Source organism: Podarcis melisellensis (assembly GCF_964234715.1).
Source record: "Podarcis melisellensis genome assembly, chromosome: 9".
Lineage (NCBI taxonomy): Eukaryota > Metazoa > Chordata > Lepidosauria > Squamata > Lacertidae > Podarcis > Podarcis melisellensis.
Window position 1 is genome coordinate 44,037,670 of NC_138541.1, and position 4,814 is coordinate 44,042,483.

General features: G+C 38.7%; 1 protein-coding gene across 1 annotated transcript in view; it reads right to left on the reverse strand.

Annotated features, from left to right (window-relative positions):
- Positions 1-4,814, reverse strand: part of SPOCK3 (SPARC (osteonectin), cwcv and kazal like domains proteoglycan 3) — a 113,027-nt gene that overhangs the window by 106,972 nt on the left and 1,241 nt on the right. The gene's annotated exons all lie outside the window — the stretch shown is intronic.

Sequence of the window (4,814 nt, forward strand, 5' to 3'; positions counted from 1 at the left end):
GGTTAAGAGCTAGATGTCCTAGCTTCACATCTCAGCTCAGTCATGAAGCCATATTCAGATGTCTATGGGAAACAAGCTTCCAAATAATACTGCCTCTTCAACCCTTCATCAAGCTAATTTTCAGTTTAAACATCATCAGGATTGCCCCTCTGCTCTGTAATATGACCACTGTCTGCTGGAATTATGTACAAAGTCAGTACATACTCCAAACACATAAATTTTCTGCTGTTTCAGGGTAACACATGGCTTTGCAATGTAGCTGATGAATAACTTTCTTCTGCACTGTCACAAGAGAATTCATTTCTTTTAAGAAGCAGAAATGTCATGTTAAGTTTCATATAAAGTACTAAAGATTATTTGAAATTTACACCATTCCATGGATATCATTTTAGTGAAAAATCCAATTTAATGTAATGCCAACATTATAAGACATCAGGCAAAGTTGCAACAACATGGTGTAAAGCCAATGTTGGCCTAAGACATTCCCCGATTATGGACAATTATTTCAGAACAGCTCTCTATTCTCTTTCATTGTGTTCTAAATCACTTCTTGAAAGCTGAGCCAATGAGCCAGAAGTCAGGGTCATTATCTTACACATTAATCAATCCTGTCAGTTAACTCTGAGTTAAGCCTTTAAATACTTCTTTTCACACCAGAATTACCTCTGAAAGAGATAGGATTTTTCCTATTTTACTGAAAGCTTGCTTGTCACACACTTTAAAACTGTTTAAACATTCTAAATCCTTTCCACACTCAAAAAAAAAAAAGAACAAAGTTCTACAGAAGTGGAATTAAATAAAGGAACACTTTTTATATTATTAAGGTATTAAAAATGTATTCCCAGGCCTTCACCACCTATTTGCTGAGGCTGAATTAAAAAGCTCAGGCAGCTGTAACCATAATCTTAAATTATTTCAGAACATTCCTAAATAGTCAGCCACTTTGATATCAACAGCTACTACTTCAAAATTACTTGTTTCAAGGTAGTGGAATCATGCCATCTTTTATGTATTGAGCACAAGCTCTCCTTGAAAAATGGACATATGTAGACTCTGTTTACAATAAATCCAGATGTTGTGGTAAGCATAGATAGGTTTATTACATCCTTTCATGACCGAGTCTCCTGTGCCCTTAACAGCTGCTGCACAGTAAAACATTCAACAGGTGGAGTTTGTCTTATGAATCTACTGTGATGGAGAAAGTTCTTCCACATGAATTGTGCCCAGCTAACACAAGAGAGTCTTATGTTCGATGGGGATGTCTCCCAAATAAGTGCATATAAGATTGAATCACTAGTGCTCTGAAATTTCTTTATATGGGTAATCTGCGATCCTCCAGATGTTATTGGACTACAACTCTCATTAACCCCCACTAGCGCAGCCAATTATTAAAGAATTGTAGAATTAGTTGAAATAAAATGAGAACTGCAGACCAACATCTTCTGGAAGGCCACAAGTTAGCAACCCGTATTTTAAACAGACACAATACCAGGACATTTTATCGGAAGACTCAATAGGGAGTATTCTCCAAATACTTTAATACTTAGAACAGGTTTGTTTGTTTCAGATACAGAAAAAAAAACTGGCTAATATCCCAATAATACCACACACAACACCAACAAGGATCTTTTACAATGCATTTACTTATTCAGTTTTATGGGATAATGCATTGAAAGTATCAGTTAACACAAGAGCAGCATGATCATATGCATCTCAGAAGTAGGTTACATTATTCTTACACTTATTCACAAGATCGCAGTCTTCATGGATATATCATACAATGATTTGACACTAGTCCCACATCCTACAATAATCACATACTATTGAACTGGAAAATCTCAAGCCTCTAGTTCTACATTAAGGAGGAGTGCATTTTTTAACATTTCATACAATAATCAAACAATATTGAAACCTACTATTGAAATGTATTTAGTCATGCACATGTGGACACCTTTACTTGCCCAACTGTTTTTGGCCATACATTTATGCTATTTCCAGCAGGGACAAAAAATTCTATACATACACTGGCAATGCAGAAGGAATAGCATGAAAAACTTATGATTTCAGATTAAATCACAGATACAGACAAACTATTGAAGGGACCAGTTGAAAGTCTCAAGACAAACATTTTCCTCTCTTTTTGAGAGGGAGTAGTTAGAAATTCTAGTGTCAAGGAAATCAAAAAAGTTTAAAGTGTATGTGATGCAATTTGTGGTAGATGTTTGAAACCATGATGTATGGATGCTTACTTAACAGTTCACTTAGACTTCCTTTCCAATTCATTCATTCATTCATTCAAAGAGACACACTGGCTCACTGAAAATTCAGCTGCTAACTAAAATGATTCTACAGATAAAATCAGCCTACAGCACCACTGTAAGTTTTGCAACTTTGCACTGCAGTAGTAATAAAAGGTAAAGGTAAAGGTACCCCTGCCCGTACGGGCCAGTCTTGACAGACTCTGGGGTTGTGCGCCCATCTCACTTAAGAGGCCAGGGGCCAGCGCTGTCCGGAGACACTTCCGGGTCACATGGCCAGTGTGACATCGCTGCTCTGGCGAGCCAGAGCTGCACACGGAAACGCCGTTTACCTTCCCGCTGGTAAGCGGTCCCTATTTATCTACTTGCACCCGAGGGTGCTTTCGAACTGCTAGGTTGGCAGGCGCTGGGACCGAGCAGTGGGAGCGCACCCCGCCGCAGGGATTCGAACCGCCGACCTTTCGATCAGCAAGTCCTAGGCGCTGAGGCTTTAACCCACAGCGCCACCTGTGTCCCTTCGCAGTAGTAATAAGCACCCTCAATTAATTATCATACACACAACATTCAATACTCCTTACTTAACTGGCTATATAGCAAAATCAATCTTTCACTATAAACAAATTCAGAACGATGCTGATTATTAATCCAAAGCCCATTCCCATGCATTTTTTCCCTAGAGAGTTCATGGAGCTCAGCATATAAGAATATGATGCAGCCTAGGAACTAGTAAGCTGTGACCAATCCCCTTGAATACTTTGAAGCAGGGTACATTTCTAACCCAGAAATTAGTATTTTCCATTCATAAGCCAAGAAAACCTATTCCAATCTCAAATACAGAAAATGATACCTTATTGCTTGAGATTAACTTATTTCCAGAAAACATCTGACATTCCATTGTTCATGATTTATCAACTTAAGATGGTATGCCCTTGACATACGTTTTCTCTCCTTACTAGTAAAACAGTAGTGAGGACCCTATCCTATATTGTCTACTCTCATTTGTCCGTCTTTTTTATGAACACCATTAGAACCCAAAGAAGGGCCAAAACATGTTAATTTTATTTAGAGGATGAAATTGCTCTTATTATTGGGGTGCCAGCAGAACTTTAAGCAGAAGAGAAGAGTTTGCTGGAGGTTTCAAAAATATTTCTTTAAAGTGATAAACAGAGTAGTATAGAGCACAGAACAATGTGCAAAGAATTAAGTGCTAATGAAACACGGACAATTTGTCATAATAAGATAATATTAGTGACTCAAGTGTAGAGACCACGACCAGTTACTGTATGCAGTCTCTCTCTCTCTCTTTTAGTAATTCAGTGGGGGGGGGTAATTTAAAACCAAAGTTATTAACATGCATACAAAAAATTAAGCAGCATTCAGCTATTGCTTTTCTTCAAAGTAAAGAAACAATGGCAATCCAAAGTATGCTTGCTCTAACAAGAAAACTTTGACACTTTTTTTTTAAAAAAAGTTTTCCCATTAAAAAAATTCAACAGTAGAGAAGAGTTTCCAAAGCTTCAAGTAGATATTTTTAGAGGGGTAAGATTTAAATAAATGGTGATAATTATCATTCAACTGCTTCTAAGGAGATAAGATTCTAAACAATGCAATGCTTGTTTACTTGGAAGCAAGTCCCACTGTGTCCAATGTGGCTTACTCCCTAGTAAATATTCAGACTGAAGCTGCAATCCAATGCACACTAACTTGCAACTAAGTTTTAGTGAATGACATAGGACTTGTTTCCAATTATACAGAAGGTTTCACAGGCCACATACATCAAGCTGCACAGATCAAAGATGTCTCCACTGCAAACCTTTACGTGTCTCAGCCTAAGTTAAGAAAAATGCACAAAAAAGTATGACAAAGCATTCACATTACTTCTTGCAACATATGTGTTGCTTCTTAAGAATTTATATTTAGTCTCATGATAACTTTTTGAAAAGGATAGAGCAAGGAGATTTAAAGTGACTGGTGATGCTTTCAAACTAGTACTAACATTCTCCCTTAGCCATTCGTTCAGAAGCATTCTCTGCACAGACTGGACCTGCCTGAGTGTGAGATTTGAGGTCCCCTTAGCACCTTCCTTGCTTGGGCTCCATTTGATCAGGCCCCAAAGTGAGGGGGGCAGTGGAGAGGGAGGAGAGAAAGAAAAAGAAGTTGCATTCCCTACCTAGCTTTTAATGTGACCCTGGCTTCATGCATGTTTCACCAAACTCACTCAGCTGCTTTCCATGGGGTGAAAAAGCACTGCAACTGTAACTCAAGCACATCCCCCTCTTCCAGTTAGAGAATACAGATCCCTAGATAAAACACTAGGATCGGAGATGACAATGTAGCAGCAGCTACACACCACCAGCAGCCTCCCAGAGAAAACTCAGCTTTCTTCCATCAAAAGGGAAGCATCTTTCCCATGAACTATGGGTTAAAGACAGGACCAACACATACGCTAAAAAATCCCACTTTCCTTTCCAGTTACCTCCTCTATGTCTATTCTCTCCCCCACCCCCTGCATCCAGCAAAAGCCTGCCTTTTCAGCACCATTTCCACCCCCCTGGT